Here is a 14,020-nt window from a genome sequence, read left to right as displayed (position 1 = left end):
AGATTACTGATCAAAAACTAATATCGGCTGGCGAAAAAAAAAAGTTCAATTTGAACACACAAAAAAAAACAAAAATCATACGTGGAAGACGGTCCACAGCTTCCAGCAACAGCAACAACATCGTTCTTGTAACAGCAACAAAGCAGCAACCCCGCTGTCGAAGCACCCATGTTGGTGGTAAAATGTCCAGCATAGTCCATCAGCAGCAAAACTTTTAGGAAGGAAGGAGTCATAGGATTGATAAGGAAAGGAGTCAAAGGATGAACGTGGAAGGAAGAAAGAAAAACTTGTTGGAAAGGTATATGTTGACTTTACAGCATAATTCATCAGCAGCATTACTTTTAGGAAGGAAGGAGTCACAGGATTGATAAGGAACGGAGTCAAAGGATGAACGTGGAAGGAAGAAAGAAAAACTTGTTGGAAGGGTAAATTTTGACTTTTAGGAGGGGTTGGAATCAAAGGAAAAAAGGAGTTGGAATCATAGGATGAACGTGGGAAGGAAAAGAGCAACTTCGGGGAAAGGGTTCACTTTTGTCGCGCCAGTTGTTCAGCACACTGCACCAATACTGGCGAAGACTGGCCTTGGCGCTTCACGTAGACCGCGCCATTCCTGGTGAACACCTGGGTGAAAACTCCAGCTTTCTTCATCTTCAGTGCTTCACTACGAATTTCCCTGGCCAGTTTCGTAAGGTTTTCGTTGATGAAAATTCTTTTGTCAGCATCGAAACCGATATGCCGCAGCGACAGGCTCCGATTCGTCAAATAGCGCCGGTAAAAGTCGTTTCGCACGTTACGGAGGGCAAACTGACAAAGAATTGGTGGTGCTGATCCAGCTACGATCGGCAGCTTAGCCAGACGCTGCACGTCAACAATCGGAGCATGGGCGTAACCGAGCACCGTGGCGATGTTCCGAAAGAAGTGAACAAGATCCTCAGTCAGTTGATAAGGTATCCCGGAAATGATCAACTCCGACGCCCGTTCCAGCCTAGCGACTTCCTCGGCAGTTTGTTGCAGCCCGAACTCGACGGCAATCACCTGGCGATTCATGGTGTCCATTTGTTCTCCGCATTCCTTTCTCAGAGCGACAAACTCATCCTCAAGATCGTCGATACTCGTTTTGCACGCATCGATTTTGGATTCCAAACGCGAATTTGAGTGGAACAGCAGCTTTTTCATGTTGCGCCATAGATCGTTCATATTCTCCACCTCGTCTGGATACTCAAGATTGTTCAAATCCTCCCTGGAGCGTTTCAAGGCTTGTCCATCTTCGTCAACCGTTGTTGTGGTGCCGCCAGCTGCAGAACGAGTCTTTGTTTTGTTCGACATTGTACACACCACTTTGACGGCGAGAGTTGTCAAAAGACGGTGAAGAACGGAGAGAAAGCAGCGACCGATAAGACGATGCTGAAGGGTGTCGGAGGTTGACTTTGTGACAACGTGGAAGACCCACTTAGTTTTTTTCTTAATTAGCTGGCTTTAAAACACAGGCTGGAGGCAAACTCGATGTTGATCCGATTTAGCCGATACTCGCGGTCAGGTTTCACAACTTTTTGGATAACGCAGAGCTCAAAACGCGGAAAAACTGCCGAATTGTTTTTGACCACAAGACTCGCTTACTCTTCACTTGACATCCCTTCAGGATTTTACGCCTGCGAGAAGGCGGCTAAGGCGATCATGGCACTGTCGAGGATGATGCCGAACAACGCTGGACCCAGGAGCAGTAGGCGCCGCCTCTTGGCAAGTGTCGCGACGTCCATACTTAGGTACGGCGGACCGGTATGGTGGACGGCGCTGGGGACGAAGCGAAATCGAGCGCTGCTCGACAGAACGCAGAGACTGATGGCCATGCGGGTTGCAAGCGCGTACAGGACCATTTCGTCGGAAGCAGTTGGCGTCATAGCCGGAATGATCCCCATCGGCATCACACTGGAGGAGGACACCGTGCGCTACACCCGGAGAGGCACGAGAGGTATCCGGGAAGCTGCGAGAGCCGAATCGCTGGCAAGGTGGCAACGTGAGTGGGACACCACGGAGAAAGGCAGATGGACGCATCGGCTTATCCCGTCCGTATCCACGTGGGTGAGCAGAAGGCATGGAGAGGTCACCTTCCACCTCACACAGTTCCTGTCGGGCCATGGCTGCTTCAGGAAGTACCTGCACAGGTTTGGACATGCAGAGTCTCCTCTCTGTCCGGACTGCGTCGATTGCGAGGAAACACCGGAGCACGTGGTGTTCGCCTGCCCTCGCTTCGAGGCAGCGCGAAGCGAAATGCTGGCCATTATCGGAGCGGACACCAGCCCGGATAATGTGGTGCGAAGAATGTGCAGCGACATCGTCAAGTGGAATGCGGTCGTCGGAGCGGTGACGCAGATCACTTCGGCTCTCCAGCGGAAATGGAGAGACGATCAGAGGAGGAACGACTAGGAGCCTAGTCGAAAACCCACGAGTGTGGCTGTGAAGGAGAGCACGTTATGACGGTTGGCTCTACCAAATCGGTACACGTCTCGATGGTCCAAGGAGAGGGCTGCATATGACTAGCCGATCAAAAGCAACGCGATTCTTGGGCGCGGTTAAACCCTCGCATGGACTCATATGTATGTAGGACAGGAAATGGTTCTAGCACCCGGCATGGATCCTGTAAGTAGACTAGTGCAGAAAATGCAACGCCTCCCCCCGAAGTTATACCGAAAGGTGGTCCCGGGGGGACAAGGGCACGGCGTTCAAGGACTGGTTTAGTGGGTCGGGAAAACTCTTTTTTTGTTTTCCCAACCCCACACTACCTGAGGAATGAATTCTCAGGTGTCTGGTAGCAGATTCCGACCTTGTAAAAAAAAAAAAAAACACACACACACACACACACACACACACACACACACACACACACACACACACACACACACACACACACACACACACACACACACACACACACACACACACACACACACACACACACACACACATTTGCTCAGAATTCGATTCTGAGTCGATAGGTATACATGAAGGTGGGTCTAGGAGGTCTAATTGAGAAGTTCAGTTTTCGAGTGATTTTATAGCCTTTCCTCAGTAAGGTGAGGAAGGCAAAAATCGTCAGTTTTTGATTTTTGTATTTTTAAAAAATGCAAAATTTTTAAAATCGGGCTTCGTCATGCACACGAAATATGTCTTGTCAAGTCTTCACCTCAAATTTCAGCCAGTTTGGTCCATCCCATCTCGAGATATCATGGCACCCGTAAATCAACTCGGCGTTTAGAGAAAAACGCTCACAAAGTTTGACAGTTTGCTTTGCGCATGGCAAAATTTTGAGCGTAAATCATCTCTTACTCAGTTTAATCATGGAATATCTTCATGAAACTTTCAGGAGTGATTGAAAATCATATTTAAAGTGGATTGAATAAATTTTCTGAAACATGAAACTTTGTGATTTTCTACATGTATGTAACCCCTTAATCAACATGTTTATTCATTTGTGGTTTGGTTGAGCGTTTTAGCAGAATGCAATAGACCGATTCTTAGCGAAGCTACACAAAAATTTCACTTTTTTCAATTTTCAATGTGATTTTTTATATGAAAAATTTCATTTTAATTATGATCTAATAATTGCAATGTGCTTTAAATGCGTTTTCTTATCTGAAATGCCAAAAATATTGACCAAATAAGGTCTGCAAGTCATTGAATGGGAGAGGAGTTTTTTCATAAATCTGCTCCTTTCGTTGTCCCGTCACGAAAAGAAATGGCTGGCAAAAACTCAAATCTCAACCAAATCTTTCAGTTCAAGGAGCAAAAGATTCGTTTTTCAATTTGTGATAATGTGTAGAAGAGCAAAAGTTTTAAAAAATCAATCTGGCAAAACTGTGTCGATTTTTTTGGTGTGCCTTTTAAAATTCCAGTTCTACGATAACCTACACCTGGACTGAGCTATCGACCTAACCCTTTAGGTTAGACCGAGGCCAACATTTACTACCCCGTCCGACGGAAGGCGTGGTCAGACAAATCTCGTCTCGAAAAATGCCACCGGGACCTTCTGGGATCGAACCCAAGCCGACTGGGTGAGAGGCAACCACGCTTACCCCTACACCACGGTTCACCACGGCAAACAACTATATTTTTTGAAAACGGTCCACCTTATCAAAAAATTTGTTACGTTTTTTGATAGCTCATTTGATTTTAATTTTTTTTTCAAATATTGTTTGGCAATATTTTAATTTATATCCCAAAATCATATTTTCATAAGTTCTAGCGCAAAAGATGCCTTGTTATATAATTTTTAATCTGAGTACACTGTAGTATTTCCAACTAAAAATAATAAAAAAATTACAACTTTTTTTTATGTGAATTTAAAAATTACTATTGTTTTAAACAGCAGTTTAAATTGTATCATAACATGGCAGCACACAATGTAGATTTTAACGCTGCTCATCAACATCTGTCTTGTGCACCCAACAATTTAGTATTGTTAAAACTACGGTAATTATCGATATATTTTTTTCTCATCCCCCCAATTACTGTCTACCAAATGGTTTACAAATATCATAGTTTTGCATTTCGAAACATAAAAACTTTCTTGGGTGCTGTGCACTCTTGAAAAATTAACCAAATATAAATTTCACCAAAATGAGTGAGTATTAGGATGGTTCAAATTTGACTTTTTAAGTTAAGTTAAGAAATAACCACTGAATCCGCTTTGTAAATGTGGCCTCAATACTTTTCATGGGTCACAGAAAAAATTTACTTACTTTTTTCAATTCAATTGGTGTTTATTAGAATTTAACAGTTCTGCGCCAGGATGTTGCAATTCAGAGATTTCGGGAACCTTTCAACTGAGATCAATTCATAAGCCTTTACAGGGAGGGTCCATGTTTCTAAGTTTAGATTTTGCTAGCTCCGTGCTTTTTTAGGGAAAATTTACTTACTTTAATCCAGTATATGAGCTTCATTAGAAAAAAAAAACCCCGAGCAGTCCAAGCCTAATACATTTTTGATTTTGTATGACGAAAGTCACTTTTAAAGTTGTGGCCATTTTTGAATCTTAACCAAATTGTTTTGAGCTTTTTGGAGCACCATAAAAAAGGCTAGGTCCACCCTAGTGAGTGTATTAGCACCAAATCCGCAAAAATATGATCTACCAGTCAACAAACTTTGGGTTCACTTGTTCCAATATGTAGACATAAAAAAAAATAACACCATCTTAATTTAAACAATGAATTCAAGCCAAACAATTTTTTTAAGGCACGTTTGGAAATCTAGTTTTTTTTTGTTTTTATATTATATGCTTTTTCGACGAGTATTAAACTTGGTTTCCTGAGCAAGAATTGACTCGAAAAACTATGGGCAGAATTTAAATTTGAAATTTGGTTGGACGCCGCCGCTTCTATAAGTGTTTCTCATTACTACTGTTCAAGACCAAACCTCCAACATTGCCAAGTGCTAATAATGGAATTTATTTCCATCTCAAAATTGTCACGTTTTAAAACAAAAGCAACCATCTGTGTAGATAAACCACAGATCCAGAAAATTCAAAATAGACACCCACGTCCCAGTTCATTCCGTCCCAATTGTTTGACCATTTGTTTGACGACGAGCTAGCCGGCATCGGAAACTGCACTGTAAATCTGCATCAGAAATGAGAACACTCACAGTGTTTAATCTTGGCTGTTTCCGCTGTACGACGCCGTTGCTAGGATCCGTTGGATGCTGTGGCGGAACTTGTTGAGCTTCTGCGTGCGTCAGCACACTTAATCCATGCTGGAGCATCCAGGCGGTGACCACAGAGTCTCGCGGGACAATTCAACCGTAACTGATTATGTTCACCGCAGCACCGCGTTCCGTTTGTGTTTGCTGAAGGTTTCTTGCGTCGCCGGGTGCATTAAATAACAACCCCAAAACTGGTTTTTACATACATATTTTTCGCTCACCACACTGTTCTTTTTTCACGCACTATTCGCACCGGTTTCGACGACTTTTAAGCTCTTCGCGAAACGCACCCAAACCAGACTCATCAGCGAAAGATCAAAGGGATTAACCCTTTCCGTTCGTTGCTGCGAACTCCATATTCAGTGCTGCGACACTCGCGATTCGCTTGCCGATGCACTACGAATCAATTTTTGAACTATTCCCACCACACAGTGATCTTCCATTCCGCGGTTCCCATGACCTGCCCTTGGGAAGAAGGGACCACCTCGCGAGAGATCCCCGGCGGCGCTAAACTGTCTACACTTGCCAAGTTCAAGCTTTATTTACTACCGATTCGTACTACTGAATCCCGAAGCAGACTTGCTATCAACCAAGGACCGAAGGATTTTTGCGACCGATCCGCGTCGGAACCTGACGACGACTGAAAGCGGGCGTACGGCAGGCGTGTTTACTAAGCCGTTTTGACCCCCTCTCCCCACTTGGACCACCACCCCTCTTTCGTTCATTCAAGAGGGTAGAAGGAAGACCCTCACACACGTTGTCAACATTGGACACCGGGTGGTGATGGGAGAGCCTGAACGTTTGGTACACAGAGAGTGAGCTCCGACCGTTTGCTCCGAGAGAGTTTGGTTGATGGAGGTTCATTCTAGGGAGGATGATTTGGCGCGTAGTTTTTGGAGCACGTGGCACGGCAGGTAATAGATTGAGGATTTTGTGTAGGATTTAAAAAAAATTTATGTCTTACTACAATCTAAAAAAAAAGAAAGATTTAGAGATTTGGTAAGGGGTTACATACCTACATGTAGAAAATCACAACTTTTTTATATTACAGGAAATTTATTGAATCTTTATGGATTCAAAAAGATGATTTTCAATCAGTCCTGGAAGTTTCATGATCAATCAAATCAAACCATCCACATTAACGACCCCCGGGTCTTTTTTGGTCTCTATTGCTCTGCTCTGCTCGAACCTAGGAGTCCGAAGGCTTGAATGGGGAGAGCACCCAAACCTCTTTTACTCCAAGGAACCTTCCACCCCAGTGTTTGGACTGACGACCTTTGGATTGTGATTCCAACCGCCGCCAGCGATTCCACCGGAGTAGGCTTGGTTTGGTGTGTTGTTTGTACTTATGGCATGGAAACGACTCCAACACCTGGAATGACTTAACGGCCTAACAACCAAGGCCGGGACCGACATTTTACTTCCTCATCCGATGGAAGGTTGCAGCAGATGGGAATCGAACCCAGAATCATCCGCTTACAAAGCGGACAGCGTAACCATTCGGCCACGCACTGCCACAAGTTTCATGATGATATTACATTATTCAACTGAGTTAGAGATGAAGACTCTCAAGTCATATCCCGTGTGCATGATGAAGCCCGATTTTGAAATTTTGCTTTTGAAAAAATACAAAAATCAAAAACTGATTTTTCAAAGGAAAAACACAAAAATATTTTATTTTTTTTAAATAAGTTTTTTGAAAATCGGCCTTCATCATGCACATAGGACAGGTTTAACGAATCTTCACCAAAATTTTGAGCCGATTTGGTCATGACCTCAAGACAGTGTTGAGATATCGTGGCACCCGTTTTTTGAAACTGCTAACTTCAAATAGCTATATCTCGGCAATGGTGCAACCAAATGTGTTCAAATTTGTTTTGATAATAGATGAAAATATATATTTTAATGCCCTGAAAATAGATTTTAAATAAAATTAAGTGTGTGCTCACACCAACCTCTGACTTTTTTGTCGATTTACATGTATGTAACTCCTTAAGGGAAATATACCCTTTCTAATCAAACACCTATACCCACCACGTCGCCATATGGAAAGTTTGGAGCTCGATTATTTAGGCCATAAATTTACCAGCAACAGCACCGCCTCGAGTAAGCACGCAAATTTATTACATTTACTGGTCGAAAAGATCATATTGATGCACTTCCCAAGTAACAATTTAAGTTTTGTTCCTTTCCTGAAGAGAGATTCAAGTTATCTTAGCCAAAAATGATCGTAAAGCTAACTTATCTCTAGATCAATAATAAATCAGCATTAAACCTGAGTTAAGAGCAAAGTGGACCATTTTAGGAGGTTATCAAGAGCTTTTATCAGGAGTTATCTAAAACTAAGCAATTTTAACGTTGATTTTTACAGCACTCTGTAAATGGTCTTAATAACTTTCATAAAGCTTGCTTGCAAGCTTCTTAAATTTATGAACTCATAGAAGAGATCTTCATGACTGTAATAAAGTAATCTTAAACTTGTAAGCTCTCGTTGAAGATAACATAGATTTGTCGAAGTGTAACCGGTTCTTAATTTTATTTCGTAAATTCTATTCATTCTTTATGAAATTAAATCACAAATGGCCAAAGAACTTTAGCTTAAAATGATAATTATATTATAAACACAAAATGAATTTGACTGGGACTTAATGCAGCCAATTTGATTGTAAAATTCATGCCATGTAAATTTCACTGATTGATTTTCTGCGATTCCTTGAAAAAATATGGACCATAGGAGTAAATCATTAAAAATAACATTGATTTTAATTTCTTTCACGAATTTTGTTTGCCAATATCAACATGGCTACCATTTTCTCCATAATTTCTCTTTTGAGAGATGATTTCTCATCATTTTTTTTGCACACACATCCGCACGCAAAAGCTTAACCGCTTAACGAAAGTCGCCACTAATATCTTGTTACCGTTGCGGCTATATGCTCTACTTTGCCCCTTAATCAGTCATGGGCAACTAGGAGGATTTTGCAAAATTTTGCAATTTTACATTAAAATTAGGGTATCACAGATTAGAGAGTTTGTGTAGTCTTCAAATTAAATATTGTCAAGTAAATAAAAGTAAAATAAATATCACAAACAATATAAAATCAGAGCACAGCTAGGGAAAATAATCATAAAACACACTGTTATTGCAAACCGCAGGAACAAAGTTTGTTAACACACTGTACAAATCTACATTGCGGGATTGCTACCAAAAAAGTACGAAGTAGTACTTTAAGGAGAGGACTAGAGGAAAAAGGGAATAAAAGGGGTAAAAAGAAGCGAGAGAGTGCTCTACTGAAGGTCAGCATCGACTTGGAAGACCTTTTCCACTTGACCTTCCCAGCAAGCAACATCGAGCTGAAGAACAAGAAGTGATCGTCAAGACTTAGCAAGTTTGTCATTGTACAAGTAGTAAGTGGAAAATTAGAGGAGTTGCGCAAGTAACGGCGAATCAGGTATAACACGAGTGAAATCGATAGTGAACCCGCGAAGCTGACCCAGTAGTACTCTAATTCCCCCCTCCTCCCCCCTGTGTTCTCTATCGAAGGACCCAAGGTTTCCGCTCAAGACCGCGAACGATCGCCACCAGCACGCCGAAGTGACGGACTCGATGCCGAAGTCTATCCGGCGAATGTCCATCCAAGAACCGCCTGAAGACCCGGCACGTGACCACGTGGTCCCGGTCTAACCCACACCCAAGATGTCGGCCTGCAAGGCCGGAGATACCAGCCCCCCCCCCCCCTCGTGCGTGGCGTGAGCGTACCTGCAAAGAGCAGGCCAGAAACAAGTTCCGGACGCGGTCGAGGCGATCGCGGACCTCCGGAGCAAGCCAGCCACGAGAGTGTCATCGGAGGTGACCAGCAGAAGCAGATGCAGCAGCCAACCTGCCCCGCACTAACACACACACATACACAGCGTGAGTCCAAGAAATACAGTGCTTAATTTAACTAAATAGTGCCTTGATTCCTTGAGCTTCGAGCCGACCCTTGACTAGTCCCGCCAGCGCGAAAAGAGGCCCTGAGCCCACCTCAGTCCGGCCGTGGCTCTAAGACCAACCGGCTGGGGCGTTGTCAGGGTCCTTCAGACCCAAGCCTGGGGAAAGCCCATAGTAACAATCTTTTCACTTGCGCTAACGTTTTCATAGCGATTAAGATATGAAAATGCTTCCAACTACCGGCAACATGTTCTTTTGCACATTGATTAGTCACTCACTTGAAAAAATATCCCGAAACATAGAATTAATTAGCAAGCGCTATAAAAAAACAAATACTCCGAGTCACTTGACGTTTATAGGGGAGAGTGGGGAGACTTGATCCCCGGGGAGACTTGATCCCAAGCCTGTATCTCGTCAGCATGTCGGTAAAACAATTAGCTTTGTTCTAGAAAGTTGTGTGAAATTGACTAAAACTCATTGTAGAAAACAAAGAAAAAAAATAAAAAATGTTTGGATTGAGTTACACACATTTTTCTAAAAAGTGCTGCAAAAAACTTCCAAGAGATCTTTTTTCTTTGTTTTGATAAGTATAGAAAACACTCAAAAATTATTCAAAAAAATATTTTTTATACATGAATTGTTTGATAAACATATCAACTCCAAAACCCTTACGCATTTGACGGTAAATTTATCGTCATACTTTTTTTACAATCAATTGTTTAAAAAAGTGCGTTAAGGGAGACTTGATCCCTGCATTTTTACAGTCTCTGGAATCAGCCTCAAGATTAAATAATTGGGCTGGGTTTTCGTACATAGTTTCCTTTAGTATAGTTGTACATAACTTACTGCAGTTTGAACCATTTTTCAAAAGTTTTGTAAACAAAAATTACCAGCTTTTGTAAACATGCTCAATTTTGGTCTAAAAAAGAAAATTTTAAGTTTTTAAATATTTTATATGCTAAACTTGTTATATTTAGAACACAAACGTACAGGTTTAATGTGAAATTGCTGTATCTTATAGAAAATTAAAAGTTTGGATGAATAAGAAACATTTTGCTCAAGTTTTTTTCAAAATGCTGAAAGGGGGATCAAATTACCCCCAACATTTTGAAAATGCCGTTTTAAAATATTTTTTAAAAAGCTTGGCATTATTCGAAGAGTTTATCTGATGAAATACCCTTATCAGCCAAACATAGTTGAATGTTTAAGCTTTCAATTCATGCAAAAAGATCATAGTTTTGTGAGAAATTGACAGAGTTACGTGCGATACAAAAAAAGGGGATCAAGTCTCCCCACTCTCCCCTACCTATTCAAATCGAAGGCTGAAGAAAGCCGAGCGATTACACCCTTACCAAAAAATCATAATTTTTTGAGTTCCAAAACCCACTTTTCAGACGATTTTTTCAGTTCAACCCATATAACAATTTTTATGGTTGTAGTACCTGAACTCAAAAAATCGTATGAAAAGTGGGATTTGGAACTCAAAAAATCATGATTTTTGGTAAGGGTGTAGCGAAGGCAAATAAAGAACAAAGGGTGGCCACCAACACCACCAGCAGCGCCTGTTGGAGTGAGCCAGTGATGCCAGGAAACTTTCTCTATAAGTGCCACTTATGTGGGCAGAGCCACGTGCATTCTCGTCAGATTAGAATAAACCAAGGATTTTTTTTTGTAAAAGGAGTAGAATAACTTTTAGAAAAAGTAAAATTAAACAGAAATTTTCACAAAAAGTTGTTCTACTAGATGGTCTACATGGTTTTAGTAAATTTTATGGAACACCAAACTGCCTACCATTGAAAAAAACGGCTTATATCCACTTTTGGCAAACACGATTTATTCGCACAAAGGCTTAGAGGATGTTTCAACGCATCTTCTGAAATGGTTTGATTTTTATTGATTTTTGTGGGTTGTGCACGAGTCCTTGCCTTAGTTTCGTGTCCAAAATTTCCCTGCAGCTTGTTTGCCACTCTAAAAAAATATTTTTTCGAGAACCGCTGCAACTGAAAGTTGAACATTTTCTCTCCGCTCTCTTCTCTGAGAGAAAAACAATCTTTGGTGGTTCACCGAACTGAGTGCTTTCTACAGTTTGCTGCTGTTATCAATTTAGTATGCTTCTCCTCAACCAACCGATGGATTTGGTGGGCGCACTCGGCGGCTTCTTAGCTGAGTTTTGTTTTGATGAACCTTTCTCTGAAAAAAATAATCATGCAAAAAGCCCACGCTGCTGGTTGAGTTCACTTTAACTGTTCTCTCAAACGATTAAAGTTTTTTGAGGAACCTTTTTCTCAATCATACTTTGCTGGGCATTTTTTTGTGTGAGTTTGTGTTTGTGAAAAATGTGCTCTAGGTCAGCGGTGGAAGTTGATTGAGCTATACTTTTTTTTTCTGGATGGATGCAGATTATTTTTTCGGGGGGATAGAAACTTATTAGGCCTCTTGTCCCTTTAGGATTGAACCTTTTCATTATACTAATATTTCCATCAATTTTAATAGATTCTTGAGAGCCATTTGAGTACAAAAAGCTGGACAACGGCTGTAGAATCCAAAGACGATTTTTGCATGTTCTTTCTATTTCAATTGTGATTCGTCAGCAACAGCCGGAAATAAATTTAAGAGCGAGTCCACGAACAGAGCATACCCCTTTGTATGGGATGTCGTTTGGACCTCACCAATCTGCCTGAAATTTTCAGGGGTTGTTTGTACATATAAAACTAGCATCTGGCCAAAATATGAGTACTCTAGGTCAACGGGAAGTGGGGCAAATCGGGACACAAAGTTTGAAGGTTCAAAAACGTCAAAAATCTTAAAAAGGCTATAACTTAGGCAAAATTCAATTTAATTTCAAAATTCAAAATGCATCTGAAAGGGCTTAAAAAATGCAACAAAATGCATGGAGAAACATCCCAATTGGTTAAATCTAAAGGGAGTTATTGGCATTTTTTGTGAAAAAATAGCATAATTTTCAAACTCAAATAAAAATGTGTTCCATCCAGATATCAACTCGGTTCGACCTGCAGCTTGTAGGGGACATCTGAGACTACCATCTGAGACAGAGAACGCTTTGGGTAAGGCAGTTTAACATATTAAATAGACATTTTTACTTTTAGTGAATTTTTTGGTTGTAATTTTTTGCTCTGGGGACCCCTTAGATCCCATTTCTGGTGATAATTTTATCATATTCGTGTTCCTGAGACAATTTCACAATAGAAATATGCATAAAAATGTTTATTTTGATTCATTTTAACTCTTTAAAAAATAAAAGTTAAAAAAAATCTTTGATTCACATTTATTGAAAATCAAGCTCGTTTCCAAGGATACTAGATGACACCAGAAAAAATAGCGTGTCCTGATTTGCCCCACTTCCCGTTGACCTAGAGTGCTCATATTTTGGCCAAATGCTAGTTTTATATGTACAAACAACCCCTGAAAATTTCAGGCAGATTGGTGAGGTCGATGCGAGATGGGTATGCTTTGCTCGTGGACTCGCTCTTAAATCTTAGTTTTTTCAGCATTGCACTCCGCATTCTGACGAAGAGATATTCTACAAGTGCCGAAAGTGCAGCAGCAATTCTAACAAAAAGCATATCTTTGCAGTTCAAGGCTAATCGAAGTTCAAAAGTTGAGCATTTTGACTTCAATCAATTTGCTGAATAAGGGAAGATGTTTACAATTAGATAACAAGTTTAAATTGTCTGTTCAGAAATCATTCAGATAATGTTCAAAAATGCCACAGATTAAAGAATTTGAGTGATATTGTGAAAAGATTCACAGTTTAAGAGCATGGGGTTTTCAACAAATGTATGAAAATCAGGGCCTCGTGGCGCGGTGGTTAGCGGCTTCGGCTGCCGATCCCTAAGTTGCTATGGGGCGCGGGTTCGATTCCCGCCTTATCCTCCTGGCCTTCTAATCGGATGGGGAAGTAAAACGTCGGTCCATTTGCGTAAAAGAGGTTATGGTTGACTCACACACATAACCTTCGGACTCCTAGAAATGAGCAGAAACTTGCAACAGAGCCCACAAAAGACCCGGGGGTCGTTAAAGTGGATTGCTTTGCTTTTTTTTATGAAAATCAGACTCGCATTCAAATGAGCGTGAGAAAACCAGGTGGAATCTCGGGTTTATACATTTTATTTTGTTTCACACAAAAGTGCACTACCAATGATGTTGAATAGTGTAAAGCACTCGAACGAAAAGTAGTGCAAAAAGATTTCAAAGTTTCACCTCATTCATACTGTGGGTAGAAGAAAGAATCTGAAAATTCCTAACCCCACACTCCTTTTAACATAGAATGCACTGTTAAATAAATGAGATTGAATTGGAATTCCCCCACCTCTCCATGATGACCGCACTGCTTTGGCGAGTATTCCGGGTTTTGACCAAGGGAGAATTCAATTA

At 41.1% G+C, this 14,020-nt stretch overlaps 1 protein-coding gene across 2 annotated transcripts in view; it reads right to left on the bottom strand.

Annotated features, from left to right (window-relative positions):
* Positions 1-14,020, bottom strand: part of LOC120422359 (atrial natriuretic peptide receptor 1-like) — a 258,080-nt gene that overhangs the window by 201,378 nt on the left and 42,682 nt on the right. Inside the window, exon 1 of one of the 2 annotated variants that reach the window (XM_052710916.1) lies at positions 5,638-6,302. The exons of the other annotated variant lie outside the window; for it this stretch is intronic. The gene's annotated coding sequence lies outside the window, so the exon portion shown is untranslated. Of the gene's footprint in view, positions 1-5,637; positions 6,303-14,020 lie in introns of those variants that run through there. 2 annotated transcript variants of the gene reach the window in all.

The sequence above is a fragment of the Culex pipiens genome, chromosome 3 (genome assembly GCF_016801865.2).
Source record: "Culex pipiens pallens isolate TS chromosome 3, TS_CPP_V2, whole genome shotgun sequence".
Classification (NCBI taxonomy): Eukaryota; Metazoa; Arthropoda; class Insecta; order Diptera; family Culicidae; genus Culex; species Culex pipiens.
The sequence above is the reverse complement of the archived record's forward strand: the minus strand, read 5'-3'. Positions and strand labels throughout refer to the sequence as shown.